Genomic DNA, 14838 nt, shown 5'->3' with positions numbered 1-14838 from the left:
GACTCCTACAGTGTTTAGAGGACCGTATCTTCAGAACACTCCCATCTATTTGAAGCCTGCATTTCAAAGTATATTTATAAATGCCGACACCTCTCCTTCCTGCCCAGCCTCCCCGCAGCAGATGACGGCGTCAGTGGTGCGGGGCCATCTTACGGTCACAGGCAGGCGGAGAATCGAAACCCTGGCTGAACCGACCCAGGGCGGGTGACACAGTGGGGGGCACTAAGGGTCTGTGCGCCGTCCTTGAGCCATGCTCGGTGGAGCCGGCGCTCAGGGCCCCCCCCCCGCCGCGGGGAGGTCTGGTTTGAAAGTACGTGTCGGCAGATGGGATGAGGGTTGAGGAGACGGGGTGGGACCTGGCGGGAGCGAGCTGTTGCTTTGGTGTCCTTGCTGTTCTGGCTGGAGTTTTGCTGCATTCGGAGCGATGAAGGGGAAAGAGAGCGTCACGGTAGCCTGAGCCTCCGTGTCCTGCGATGAGATTGGCCATCTGGGTGTACGCGGCGGTCGCTTCCCAGGATTCTGTGGAAACATGTCTCCAGGCCATGTTGCTGTGGAATGAGGGAGCACAGCTGTGACCATTTCACACAAGCGTGCAAGTTATTGTAAAATTCCTAATGCTTTGCTACTCCCATAAACTGCTTCCAAATAAATAAGACATTTTCTAACCAGAAATAGTGAGTGATAACCAGATGTTTGGCTGTGCGGCATTTTGAGGAGAGGTTTTGTTCCATTTCTGAGGGTTTTGCTTTCCATGTTGAGCAGAAGGTTTGGAATGCTCTCATCCTAAGAAAGGAGGGGTGCCTGGGTGGCTCAGTCGGTTAAGCGTCCAACTTCGGCTCAGGTCGTGATCTCACGGTTCGTGGGTTCGAGCCCCGCATCGGGCTCTGTGCTGACAGCTGACTCAGAGCCTAGAGCCTGTTTTCAGATTCTGTGTCTCCCTCCTTCTCTGACCCTCCCCTGCTCATGCTCTGTGTGTGTGTCTCTCTCTCTCTCAGAAATAAATAAAACATTTAAAAATTAAAAAAAAAAAGAAAAGGAAGGTCTCCTCCCTTAAGAAGCCCACAAGGGATGGCCTTCTCCTGACAATGACCATCAGGCTCAGCACCGACCTGTCATCACAGGGGACTGGCCAGCGAGGCACATTTGTGGTAATTGTTGTCTGAGACTTGGGTGGATATTTCTCTCCATTGTTACCCGTCAGAGTTTGTTGGGTGGGGATTTGCCAATGGGTTGTATGTACGAAGATCAGGCAGAGAGGTCGGATGGGAAAAAATCGTAGATTGGAAATACTATGACCCGCTAATGCAGGACCAGAGCAAAGCATGTGACCTGTTTGGTTTTCTCGTCTGTAAAAGGAAGCCGCCTGACCTTCCTAACTACCACGCCAAGTTGGGAAATGATTGAAAAGACAGGAAATAGGTGTCAGTGTATTAGAAACAGACGTGCCTGGGGGGTGACTGCAAAATGGTGCTCATTAGATACCATCGAGGTTACGAATTCTGTTTTGTTTTGTGTCTCCTCCAGCACCGCGTGGGAGAGACTTGGTTTGATCAGGCAGTTCTGGGCCCATGGGGTGGGTTTGGATGGGGGCTGGCCATTGGGATTTCAAAATGGCCCTCTGACAACACCGTCCGCCTTCTCCTGTGGCCTTGGCCTAGTGGTGGTTCAGTGTGGCCAGCTACCTGTGAGTCTTGGTTTGGGTGAAACGAGCTTTGGAAAGTACGGTGGGACTTGGAAATAAGGAGCAGAATCGCCAGTTCTCGGGTGCAAGCCGCCAATGGCACACTTGCACACGCACTCCCGCAGGGACAGGCCCCCAGACACAGGAGGCAGCGCCATAGCGCTTTCCTCTGGGAATCGGGAGCCCTGCACCGGGACTCTGATTCCACCCTCTTCTTCTCGGCCTGGGGTCAGGTCACTTCTCCGGTCTTCGCTCAGTTTCCTCTTGTGTGAATTGGAAAGTTTGCCACAAAGCCCACTGCTTAGGGTCGAAAGACCCCAAAGCCCTTCGTTTAATTGCCTCTGTTTCCTGTCTTTGCTGTGCGACAGTGAAGTCCTCCGTGTTCTCTGCTGGAAAATGCCAGGCTCAGGTTGCTGGCTTCCTAGGATCTCCCAGGCCCTCACACTGAGGAGGCTCAGGGGGCAGTTTGTGGTTGGACAGACGACGAGGCTCCCTCCACATCCAGAGCACCACGTGTGACTGGACTCTTAAGTGGACCACCGTGGCCACCCTCCCTCCCTCTTCAAGATCTCGGTTTCATTTGCTTAATGCATTGACGCATCTTGACTTTCAGAGACTCAAGATCATGCGGCAGAGTTGTTCTGTGCCATGTTCCCTTCATGGTGATTATTTTAATTCCTTTCTTTGTTCTTCCCCGTAAACCTCTCTCTCTCTGACGGCAGCCTCTCCGGGAGTCTGCAGACCACAGACCTCAGGCAGCACTGTCGGACTCTGTTACTGCCTTCTCATGAACTCGCCTCCCTCCCGTGTGAAGCTAACTGTCACGTCAAAGACTGTCTGGGGGCTGTCATTGTCTGCCTCGGAGGGTATAGACTGCTTGCTTTCTGATTCCTTTATATTCCTGGAGATCAGCGCATTATTTCCTGAACCTTCCATTCTCCTTCTGCTGTAACAGAGCTTAACGCAGACTCCCTGTCAAGACCTCCTTTCCGGTTTTAGAAAGGCCAGCTTACTGGTTCGGTTCCTGTAATAGCTTAAAAGTACAATCCAGCTCTATCAGGAAACATTTAAAAAATGTATCAAGGAAGACGTATAACAGTAAAAATGTTTTTAAATCCCAAAGTGTTTTCATAAAGATGCAGGATTACATTACTCAATTATTTTTAAAAGGCTTTTGAAAAGCTGGGGTTTCAGTTGCCGCGGCTAATGATCACAGGCATTCGAGTGAGCCCATGGCTGTGACTTCAGTCTGTTCAGTGGAAATGGCTCTAATGTCGTAAACTGACTCGGCTTTGCTGACAGCAAAATCGTGCCGAAGAAAAGCTGTTCGAGCCCATATGTCGGTTGCGCTCAGTGGCAGGAAGGGGCGACGTAGCGTGTGTAGAAACGGGCAGCTACTGAGAGTGAAGAAATTGGGAAGCTGGCAAGGAAGAGGGGACCGAGTCCGAGAAGGCTGTTGGATGAAGATAGTCTTTGCGGAAGAGAAGGTCCAGCCACTCTCCCATCCAGGCAATGTAACCACTTCGAAACAAGGCTTCAGGGTTAGAGACTTCAGTTTGTGCGGGGAGGTCACGGTGGGCACAGCGTCCTTGGAAACTCTGGTAAGTTTGAGTTTGATCCTCCAACATCGGAGAACACGGGTTCCAACTCCGATCCCAGAATGAATCTGCAGAGACCATCTCACAAGAGCCACCATGGGCTCGTCAGCTATAAAACTGGCAAACTGCACGGTGCCTCTTAAAGCAATTGCCTCTCTGGGTGGAATTTTCAATTAGTAATTGAGAATGCATTTGACAGTAGTGTCTCACATTATCCTTATGGCCAGATAAAATACAAACATGCACATCATTCAGAACAGAACATTCCTGGCTAAATGAACACCTGATTTTACTCAGAGAGGATTGATTCATGCATCATTCCCAGCCTGGTAAGAAGCTTCTCCTTGTGGGAAAAAGGCTATAACTTGTCATGCTCAGAATTTCTGTGAATGACGTCCATGAAGATGTGCTTGTCATATTCACAGGTGACCCAATGCCAAAGGACAAACTCAAGATTCTAAAAGATCCCGGTGAAGTAGATGGCAAGGTTAGAGGTGCTAGCTAAGGGAAGGGGAGGCAGGAAGAGATGGTGGTCTTTGCTTGACTCGGCTTCGTATTAACAGTTTAGAATGTTTAGTGGGCTGGGAATGGGTAAGATAAAGGTGATTCATTTACTCACAGAGCATTTTAAATTGGGCACCTGTAAGGAGCCAGGTCCTGTCCAGATGTGGACGTGCAGCAGAGAATAACGGACGAGACCCGTCCCTCTTAGATGCTAGCTGAGAGAGACGACAAACACAGTACGTAAATCATATAGTATGTTAAGGAGGTGCCGGTGCTATGGCGGGAAGCTAGGTCAAGGTAAGCGGGGAGGAAAGCTGTTGAAATAGGGCGGTCAGGCCTTGTTGAGATAGTAACAGTGGAACAGAGACGAGGCAAGAAGAGTCATCCATGTGGACGTCAGGGAAGAGCCTTCTGGAGGGAGGGAGCAGCCAGTGCAAAGGGATGCCAGTTCTGGTCTGCTCGAGGGTAGCAAAGAGACCTGTGTGCCTGGAACAGGGATGGTGGAAATTAGTAGGAGCTGAGGTCAGAGAGGCACAGCCCCCATTTCCCTGTTGAGAAGCAGCAACTGGCCTTAATTTGTGACAGTTCGAGAGAACAGAGCCAACAGCACAAAGATGATTTGGGCTCGGTCTAAGGAGTGGTGACAAGGCGGGCCTCTGGGGACTGGAGGAAACTGCACCCTCACCGACCGTCTCATCCTGAACACAGAGCAGCAAGGACCTGTGTCTTCCAAGAAGTGGGGGGAAGGGGGGCAGTTATATAATCAAGATAAAAATACGTTTTCCTGGCTGTTCACAGAGTGGTGTGGGCGTGGATGCCAGGCCGCCGGGTGGTGCTCTGTCCCGGCTGGAGGGCTCTGATGACCTCTGGTGGCCTCCGGGCCCGCCTGCGAGGAGTGGTGTCCTTTGGTCATGTTGGCCCCTCCTGAAGAGGGAGCCTCAGACTCAGCGGCACCGGAAGTCTGCGGATTTTTACCTATGAATATAGGACTTTCTGAGGTTTTAATCGTTTTTAAGTAGACGCCTGTTTTGAAGTCTACGGTGTGGGGAAAGTTTTTCTCAGTTTCTGGTGGTCAGAGTAATATGCGTAAGTAGTTGAGAAAGTCGGGTACCAACCTCACTACAGAAACAAGCAGCCGGCCTTCCCACCAGCCGTCTTTCCTGCCTCCTGCCCCCCACCCCTGACCCAGGGGGGAACCTGCCACTCCCACTCCCTGAGCTCTTGCTTCAGGCAGTTCTTCTGTATTCCAGCGTTGCATGTTTACGCTAGTCTCCATTTTTCCAGTTTCCCAGCATCCTCGTCCACCCAGAGTGGTTATAACCCCCTCTTGGGTTAAATGAAGGTTCCAAAATAAATGCCCAGCTGAGCCAGGCGGCTTACGACAACCAGACCTTTCTTAAAAGGCTTCTTCTTCATGCTGTTAGTAACTGTCTCCTAGGTTCCTTTGATGAGCTTTCTGTAAATCCGTCACTACTTCGTTTCCAGACTGTGACTGAACCTTCCCCCTTCCGTCCCACTCCTGAGGTGCTCTGTCACTCTCGCCCATCCAGGTGGCACCTCCCAAGACCCCCTCATCCTCCTCCCTGCACCCTCTCCAGGCCTGCTGTACAGCTGGGGCCCCGGGACTTTCCTCCCCAGTGTCCTAGGAATGCCTGTTTGTTCAGTTGCACCAGACAGAACCTCCCGGCCCTTTCCTGGTTGGCTCCCACACCTCCCTGTCTCCCTGATTTCTCCTTTTCTGTGCTTCCTCCAGTAGCATCATTATAAAAGATGCCTGGAAGACCAGTTTCTGTGTCCTTCTTTTCCTACTTTACTTAAGTCTTTTAAAAGAAAAAATAATAACTTCAGTGCATACGCACATGCACACATACAAAGGATCACATGTAACATATAAACCCGAACCGGAGTGAAGAACACGTGGGGACCCACCGCGTGACCCCAGGACAAGAGCATTCCCTACACCTTCATCCCCTTCCATGTCCCCACCTGCCCCATCTCCCTGCCAGAAGGAGACACCGTCCAAATGGTCACCCTTGTGTTGCTTTTTAAGTTTTGTCATAAATCGTGTGTATGCTGGGGGCGCCTGGTGGCTCAATCGGTTAAGCGTCCGACTTCGGCTCAGGTCATGATCTCAAGGTTCCTGAGTTCGGGCCGCACATCGGCTCTGTGCTGACCTCGCAGGGCCTGCTTCGGATCCTCTATCTTCTTGCTCTGCTCCTCCCTCGCTCGCACTCTCTCTCTCAAAAATAAACGTTAAGGAAAAATCGGATGTATGCTTAAGCAATACACTGGGTTTTACTGTTTTTAAGCTTTATAAAAATGGTACCAGGCTATCAGTGGTCCCCTGGAACTTGTTTTCCGCTCACACCGCATACTCTTTCAGAGTCTGCGTGTTGCGTGAAGCTGTGGCTCGTTCATTCTCGTTGCTGTGACCCACAGTTTACTCACCCTCATTTCCGGGTGTTTGCCATCATGAACATTCCGCTGCGAAGGTTCTCGTGCTGTCTCCTGGTGCACACACACAAGGGTGCCCTCAAACACCCAGATAGAGAAGTGACGGGTCATAAGATGGGCGGGTGTTCGGCCGTAAGAGAGGTTGCCGCTTTGCCTTCCAGAGGTAGAATGTGGCCTCCGCGTTAACTCAGAATGTCCGGATTGTGTCTTTATCCTCAGCTAAGGAAAAGCATGTTCTCTGCGTACGTTTCACAGGATGTGTAGACGCACATGTTATGAATTGAATCTAACTTAATATTTAGTTGCGGCTTTGTATTTAATATGAAAATTCCTACTGTATTTTTTAACATCCAAGAACGTTCCTATTCTCAAACGTATCATTGTTTCTCTAATTCATGGGAAGATACAAGGTAGGGCTTTGGTGATTGAGCTGTAGAGCTAGGTGCCCTGCATTCACATCCCGCCTCCAACACTTGCCAGCTATGTGGCCTTGAGCAAGACACTCGGTCTCATTGTTCCTTGGTGCCTTCATCTGTGAAGTGGAGACAATAGCAGTATCTACCTCGTGTCGTCACTGAAAAGATTAAACAAGATCCGTGTTTGAACACTTGGGAGGGTCCCTGGCACGTAGCATTCATAAACTTTTTTTATGGTTAATGCAAGATCTTATTTTTCTAAGGATACTGCGTACAGATTGTTTGCCATTTTTTTTTTGGCATTTGTAGTCTCTGCTGCTTTCTCGTTCTTTCTGGTCGTTACTTGGTTTCAGACCTCCCGTGTTGGAGATTTTCATCGAACACGTGGTGATCTCAGGCCGTCTGTCGTGAGGAGCAAGCCAGAAGGGCCCAGTGCTTGCCAGGGCTTGTCACTGGTGGTCTCTACTCCCTCCACCCCCCACAGAGGTCAGCGTTGAAAGGGCTTTTCCCCTTAGCAGGCGACACTGCTCCGGAGGGGAAAGCCCCGGCCTCTTCCCTGGCTACGGGGAGGGCCATCGGGACATGACCATCCAGTGTGAGCTTCGCCTGCCCCTGTTTCTGGTGCCTGCCCCACCCCTCCCACTGGACCTAGCTCCCCTTCCCCTTGATTTCTTCAAGGATCAGGCCCCTGTCACTTGTCTCCTGAGCAAGCAGGCAGCTCCCGGAGTCCCTCCGGTTCCTGAGCCCACAGAAGCCTGGTTTCCGCTTCCTCTGCTCAGTCCGTGGCCATCTCCATCCTTTTCCAGTTTCTAAGGCTTGGTTAGCACCTCTTCTCTGTCGTCTCTCTTAGTCCTTGAGCCTCCACTATGGGCAGGCGGAGGGTTTCAAGAGAACAGTGCTATTGGTTTAACCAAAAATCCAAATGTACTATTGGAGGTAATTGCACTGGAAGCCTTTTTATTTGTGTGGGACACAGCAAAGCTCATTCATTAAGTACGACCTGTAGCTCTTTCAGTGACAGCACGGACTTGAGTGGTTCCCCCGTGGTCATCTACAAGCCTAACATACGACCCAGCCCTTGACAGAAAAAGTTTGGTGACCCTGCTCTAGAAAACTGAAGTCAAATGTGCGAGTATTTTCCTTTGTAAACTCTTTTTTTTTTTTTTTTTTAAATGTTTTTTTATTTATTTCTAGGAGAGAGGGAGACAGCGTGAACAGGGGAGGGTCAGAGAGAGAGGGAGTCACAGACTGAAACAGGCTCCAGGCTCCGAGCTGGCAGTCAGCACAGAGCCCGACGCGGGGCTCGAACCCACGAACCGCGAGATCATGACCCAAGCGAAAGTCGGACGCTTAACCGACTAAGCCACCCAGGCGCCCCTGTAAACTCTTTATTTGAAAAATGTGGTTTAATTACAATTTAATAATAAAAGGACACAAACCTCCAAACATTGAATTAAAAGTTGTTGGGAAAGCACTGGCTCATTAATTTACCCAGCATTCGATCTGTTTTATGTTTCTCTTTTCCTTGATATTTTTGATCTTCTGTCAGAATTCAGATCATTCACCCCTCAAAGTCGTGACTTCTCATATAAAAGCATATGGCCTTGAAAGTTTCTGAAAGTGAGTTGTAAGTTGCCCCCAAAAGCCTCATTAGCACATGGAGAAGAAAGCTGCCCAGTTTGAGAACTGTGACCAATTCATTTGGAGAAGGTTCTCTCCTTGAAATAGAAGAACAGCAGGAGGCAGACATCCGAACCACTCTTTAAAATATTAAAAGTCCTTGTGCTCCCAGAATGGCGTGCTCACTCATTCTCCGGGACGGCCCCTCTCATCAGGCGTGGCTGGCGCTTGAGCCCGGCATCCCGTGCAGCGACTCTCTTGACCTTTCTGGGGTGAGGCCTTTTCTGTAGACTTGGATCAGCAGCTGGATCAACACCAGAAGCCTGCTGAGTCTCAGAAGTCACCACCTCGGGTGCGTGGGGGGCTCGCTCCGTCAGGTTAAGCATCTGACTTCGGCTTAGGTCATGATCTCATGATTTGTGGGTTCAAGCCCCGCATCGGGCTCTGTGCTGGCAGCTCGAAGCCTGGAACCTGCTTCAGATTCTGTGTCTCCCTCCCTCTCTGCCCCTCCCCTGCTCGTGCTCTGTCTCTGTCTCTCTCAAAAATGAATAAACATTAAAAAAAAAAGTCACAGGCTTATTGGAGTATTTGGTTATTCTGGCCTTGTTTGAAGCAACAACAAAATAGTTGAAAAAGTGATGACTTGAGCAATATTTTTTAACTTTTAAAGGCTATTCTGCCCTCTGCTGAACAGGTTGATTATCAGTGTAGAGTTAACACAAATATGTATCATAATAAAATTTTTCTTTAGCAAAGGAAAGTATTTAACATGTGGAAGTTTTAGCCAATGCAGTTAGGTAAAAAAAAGAAATTTAAGTCCTGAAAGGGCTATAGTTTTCTGTGCAGGATGTGACTGCCTGTCCCTAGAAAACCAACTGAAACCTACCGAGACTAACCAGCCGAATGAGGTGGCCAGTTACCAAACCCCCAGCATTAAGACTGTGGTTTCCACCATTCCGGCCATCGCCACCCGCGGGTCACATGAGAGGCTCTCCCTGCCTCCTTCCTTCACCGACACAGCAGCCAGAGAGCCTGCCGAATGAGGGTCGGACCAGGCCTCCTGCCTGTGGCGCTCCGGTGGCTTACATCATTCATGGCGAGTAGCATCCTGACAGTGGTCCGGGCAAATTAAAGTGTTGTCTTTAAAAAAACATACCTATGTATATTAAACCAAATTTTAGGGGCCCTGGGGTGGCTCAGCCAGCTAAGCGACCGACTCCAGCTCAGGTCATGATCTCGCAATTCGTAGGTTTGAGCCCCCCATCGGGTTCTGTGCTGACAGGTCAGAGCCTGGAGCCCGTTTCAGATTCTGTGTCTCCCTCTCTCTCTGACCCTTCCCTCTCACGCTCTGTCTCTCCTTCAAAAATAAATAAATATTGGGGCATCTGGGTGGCTCAGTCAGTTGAGCATCTGACTGCGGCTCAGGTCATGATCTTACAGTCTGTGACTTCGAGCCCCGGGTCGGCCTCTGTGCTGACAGCTCAGAGCCTGGAGCCTGCTTCTGATTCCGTGTCTCCCTCTCTCTCTGCCCCTCCCATGTTTATGCTTTGTCTCTTTCTGCTTCTCAAAAATAAACATTAGAAAAAAAATTTTTTAAATAAACATTAAAATTAAAGCAGACTTTTAAAATTCTATTGATTATGTGAACATTAAAAGTAGGAGAAGCAGTAGTGCCTGGCTGGCTCAGTTGGTAGAGCATGCAACTCTTGATTTCAGGATCATGAGTTCAAGCCCCACATTGAGCATAGAGCCTATTTAAATAAATAAATACAAGTAGCAGAAGCAGAATCATTTTTGGCATACACTCACGTACTTAAAGGTTCATCAGTTTTATTTATCTCTGATATTCTGCATTCTGGTTATGTATCGCTGCATAACCAGTCACACCAAAACTTAGTGGCTCGCGTGAACAGCTTGGTTTTCTCTCCTGGTCCTGTGGTTGACCAGACCCGGCTGTATGGTTCTCCCTGGGGCTCTCCTCATTCAGGTGAAGTCCAGTGGCAGCTGGGTCATGCCCAAGAGGGCATCGGCACTCATGTGCCTCCCAGGTGGCTCTCCCCCCACGCCCCCAGTGGCGGCTGGCCTGGGCTTCCTCACAGCATGGCAGCCTCGGGGGATGGGCAGCCTGGGGGTGGGGGGACAGGCAGCCTCAGGGGACGGGGATCGTTCTGTCTTCGTGAGCTTCCCCAATCAGCATCCCCAGAGGCCTGGAAGAAGCTTCGAGTCATCCTGTGACCCAGCCCTGAAGGCCCCACCCGCACGCCCACCACACTCTGTTGGACAAAAGCAAGTCCCGGGTCCTGTGCAGAATCAAGGAGAGGGCTCTGCGCAGGGTCGCGTGCCAGCAGGCAGGCTCCCCGGGGGCCTTCTTCGGCTCTTACTCCTGCACTGGGCACCACCGTTCTTCCGAAGAAAGTACCTTCAGTGGGTTTTTTTTTTTTCTTTTGTGACGTTATCTACCATCTTCATGCATTTGCATTTAGTAACTTTGAAAATTTTAACATTTGATTCTTCTCTGTGCACTGTAGTATTCTTAATTGAGAAAATGCTCTCAATTATAAATTTTCTCCTTGCAGAATGTATATTCTGGTCCAAGTGTTCTCATAGGCATTGTCTTTTCGCCTCCATTCGAATTATTTTCCTTTGACACGTTTTTTTATAAATTGTCTTTATTTATGATCCTTTGAGTGCTTCATCAAATTTACACCCCAGCCACAAAACCGCAGGCACGTCTTTCCGTTCCACTCCAGGATAGAAGATAAATTTAACTAATTAAAGATGACAGCTCCTCCCAAAGATTCTTACCAAAAATTGAGATATTCCAAAATACCATTAGGGAATTTCAAAATGAAAAAAAAAATGTTTGCACTCTTATTTTATTCAGTGTGTCCTTCCCTGGCAGCTCAGTTGCAGAGTTACATGCTTTATTTTCAGTGATTGCAATTTCTTAAATATTTTAAAAGTCACAGGGTTTGTTGTGCCATCTTAAAAAGGAATTCTTTAGGGGGCTTCTGGGTGGCTCAGTCAGTTAAGCACCCGACTTCAGCTCAGGTCATGATCTCACAGTTCATGGGTTCAAGCCCCGCGTCGAGCTCTGTCCTGACAGCTAGCTCAGAGCCTGGAGCCTGCTTCCGATTCTGTATCTCTCTCTCTCTCTGACCCTCCCCCTCCCTCTCTCAAAAATAAGCAAAACATTTTTTAAAAATAATAAAAATAAAAAGGAATTCTTTAAAGACTCAGACATTCCTAATATTCAATTTTTAATGCACTGGCATGCCACACATTTTTAATGTGTGTTCAGAATCAGTTTCACAAAAAATTGCTGTTACCCTGTAATCACAAAAATATTTGTACATTTCGACAACTCTAGCTTTATTTTCCATAGGTAGAGCATCACAGGTTTTTTTGTTTTGTTTTGTATTTTAAGGTTATTTATGTATTTTGAGAGAGAAGAGGGAGAACACGAGCAGCAGAGGGACAGAGTGAATGAGAGAGAGAGAGAGAGAGAGAGAGAGAGAGAGAGAGAGAGAGAGAATCCCAAGCAGGCTCCATGCTGTCACCTCAGAGCCCAAACGCGGGGTTCGAACTCCCCAACCTCAAGATCATGATCTGAGCTGAAATCAAGAGTCAGAGGCTTGGGGCGCCTGGGTGGGTCAGTCAGTTAAGTGTCCAGCTTCAGCTCGGATCACGATCTTGAAGTTCATGGGTTCGAGCCCCACATCAGGCTCTGTGCGGACAGCTCAGAGCCTGGAGCCTCCTTCGGATTCCATATCTCACTCTCTCTCTCTGACCCTCCCCTGCTCACCCTGTCTTTCTCTCTCTCCAAAATAAAACATTAAAAAAAGTTTTTTTAAGTTCATCGTGGAACATTTTGACTGGAGTTTACAGTAACAATTTCTCATAGGGTTCCCCCAGTTTGCTCACGGAGGATGAGGGCAGCACACAGCAAGCAAACCTCAGACACCAGCAGGGAGTCCAAGAATTCAGCTCCATTCTGACGCCGTCTGCCTGCAGACAGCCTCCAAGTGCACGGCTTAGGGGCTCAGTCCTGCGGCGCTGCTCCCACCCTCCACCTCAGATGGCAGTCACAAGCCCCCGGCCCCTGGCTGAGGGCTGCAGGTTCCAGCACGCTCCCCCCTGGCTTCTTTTAATTCTCTAGAGGGGCTTGCAGGACACTTATGTTTATGAATCCACAGCCAGAGCGAGGTCTGGGGAAAGGGTACGGGGGGCTTCCGTGCCCTCTCCAGACACCCTACTCTCCCTCTTTCAGATCTTTATGGAGGCCTCATTGCGTAGTCTGACTGACCTATGTCATTGGCCATTGGCCATTAGCCTCTGGCTCCTCTTCCCGCTCCCCACCCCCCCTTCCAGCCCTCCAGTCACTTGGTTGGTCCTCCTGGCATCCAGCCCCCGCCCTTGGGTGAAGACCACTGTCCCTTCATTACCATAACCGGAGACATTTTTATCGCCCCCTTCACCTGAAATTTCAGGGGTTTCAGGAGCTGTGAACCTGGAAACCCCTATGGATGAGGACCAAATACATCTAGTCATTCAGATGACCAAATACGTATTTCCTATCATTCACAGTATTGCACATTTATAAGTCAAATCATACGATTATGATGATTAACCGATTCTCTGTTTGAAGCATCTGGTTAACACTCATAAAACTGGCATCATTAGCTGCGGTGAGGTTCTTTTGCTAATAGAATGAACACACAGCTATGGTGCTGTCTTTCGTGTGTGTGTGTTACAGACCTCAGAACGGAAACATGAGTGAAATTAACAGAGGAACTACCATTTGGTCTGAAAGACTTCCATTTTTCACAGTTACCTGTAAGTCCGTGCTGCCACCCCTCCCTCCCTCCCAGGCTCGGTCCTTAGGGGACAGTGAACTATTACAGGAGACACTGGGGTCCTGCAGCAGCTTTAGGACTTGCTTTTCGTGTGGTCTGAGTTAGGCTACGGGTGGACGGGCGAGGTTGAAAAACATTTCATACAAGTTACAAATTCATCAATTTGCTGAGAAAATGGAAATTGAGAGCTTGTTGTTGTTAAATATATACTGCGTTTAATTTTATTGCTGCCTGAAGAATTTATCAAAAAAGAAAGTATTATCCCCCCCAGAAAACAACAAAAGCCCTGCATATTTTACACCAGGGGTTGCCCAGTTTGGCTCAATGTCGATCTTCATGTGACTTATGAACAAGGAATGGTTTTTACATATTTTAATGATCCAAAAAAAAAAAATCAAAAGAAAAATTATATTTTGAGACATGAAAAATGTATGGAATTCAGATTTCAGGGTGAGTGAAGAGAATTTTGCTGGAGCTGGAGCCCAGCTGGGGTCAGCTGGGCGGTGGGCTCTTCTCCCCTACAACACAGACCATAGGACCGCAACACCCAAAGTAGTTCCCGGGGTCCGTGAAGGGGTGTTCCACCTCCTGATTGTACCGCCATCTGACGTAAATATGCGGGGGCTTTGTTGTTTGCAGGACGGTAATTCTGTTTTGATGAATTCTTCCCGTGGCAGGACTGCAGGACTGGCTGCCGCTGTCTCCCGGCCGTGCTCACCTGCACCCGCAGTTCCCCCTGCACACGGCTGACCACAGCGTCACGCGTGTCCTGGGCCAAGGCGCAGGCCACCTGCCTGATGGCACCAAGTGGCAGCAGCACCCCTCGGGCTCATCCGCCCCCCACCGAGACTGGGAGCGGTGACAGCCTGGCCACACCCCAGCTAGCATCTCGGGTGGGCTGGGAGGAGGAGGAGGCGGCAACTGCTCACATTTGGCCCAGAAGGTGCTGAGGGATGTGGTGGGTTATCTTCGCCGTCTCCTGAGGGCACCGTGCACCCCACACGCCACTAGAGGGGATGGTGGCAGGTGCCAGGAGTGCAGAGTGACAGCCTATCCACCAAACAGCCTGGCTTCTTAGTTGAAGGCAGCGTAGACGATGAGAATACTGGTGATGATGATGGAAGTGCGTTCCGTAAACGTGTGCCGCTAACGTGGCACAACCGCAGAATTCGGCCGTTCATCTCCTGGGTGACGCCCCACCCCCGGTGCCGTCCCGGATCAGCCGCAGGCAGCGACCAGCGCGCCTCCCGGGCCTTGTGCTGCGAGTGCTCCAGCACCCTCCTCCCTCCCTCCCTCTCCCGGCTTTGTTCGCGTGTCCCCTTCTCAGGGACAGAAACACATGCTCCCACACTACTTTGGGGGCGGTAGGTGTTCCGTGTCGTGATTGTGGAGGCGGTTTTGCGAGTCTATATGTCTGTCAGAACTCACTGAACTTCGCACTTCGGGCGGGTGCAGTTATGTTATTATATGTAAATTAAACCTCAGTACAGCGGCTCCTGGGTGGCTTTGACATTGAGCACCCGACTTTGGCTCAGGTCATGGTCTCAACAGTTTAGGAGTTCCTGCATTGGCTCTGTGCTAATGGTGCAGAGCCTGCTTGAGATTCTCTTTCTCTCCCTCTCTCTCTCATTCTCCCTCTTCCCCCTCCCCATCCTTCTCGCTCCTCCCTCACTCATACCCTGTCTCTCAAAATAAGTAAATAAACATTT

General features: G+C 49.6%; 1 protein-coding gene across 1 annotated transcript in view; it reads left to right on the top strand.

Moving 5' to 3' along the window:
- Positions 1-14838, top strand: part of DNAJC11 (DnaJ heat shock protein family (Hsp40) member C11) — a 69974-nt gene that overhangs the window by 37433 nt on the left and 17703 nt on the right. The gene's annotated exons all lie outside the window — the stretch shown is intronic.

This window comes from Hyaena hyaena, unplaced genomic scaffold, assembly GCF_003009895.1.
Source record: "Hyaena hyaena isolate Hyena2069 unplaced genomic scaffold, ASM300989v1 scaffold_443, whole genome shotgun sequence".
In the NCBI taxonomy this organism is placed as follows: Eukaryota; Metazoa; Chordata; class Mammalia; order Carnivora; family Hyaenidae; genus Hyaena; species Hyaena hyaena.
The sequence above is the reverse complement of the archived record's forward strand: the minus strand, read 5'-3'. Positions and strand labels throughout refer to the sequence as shown.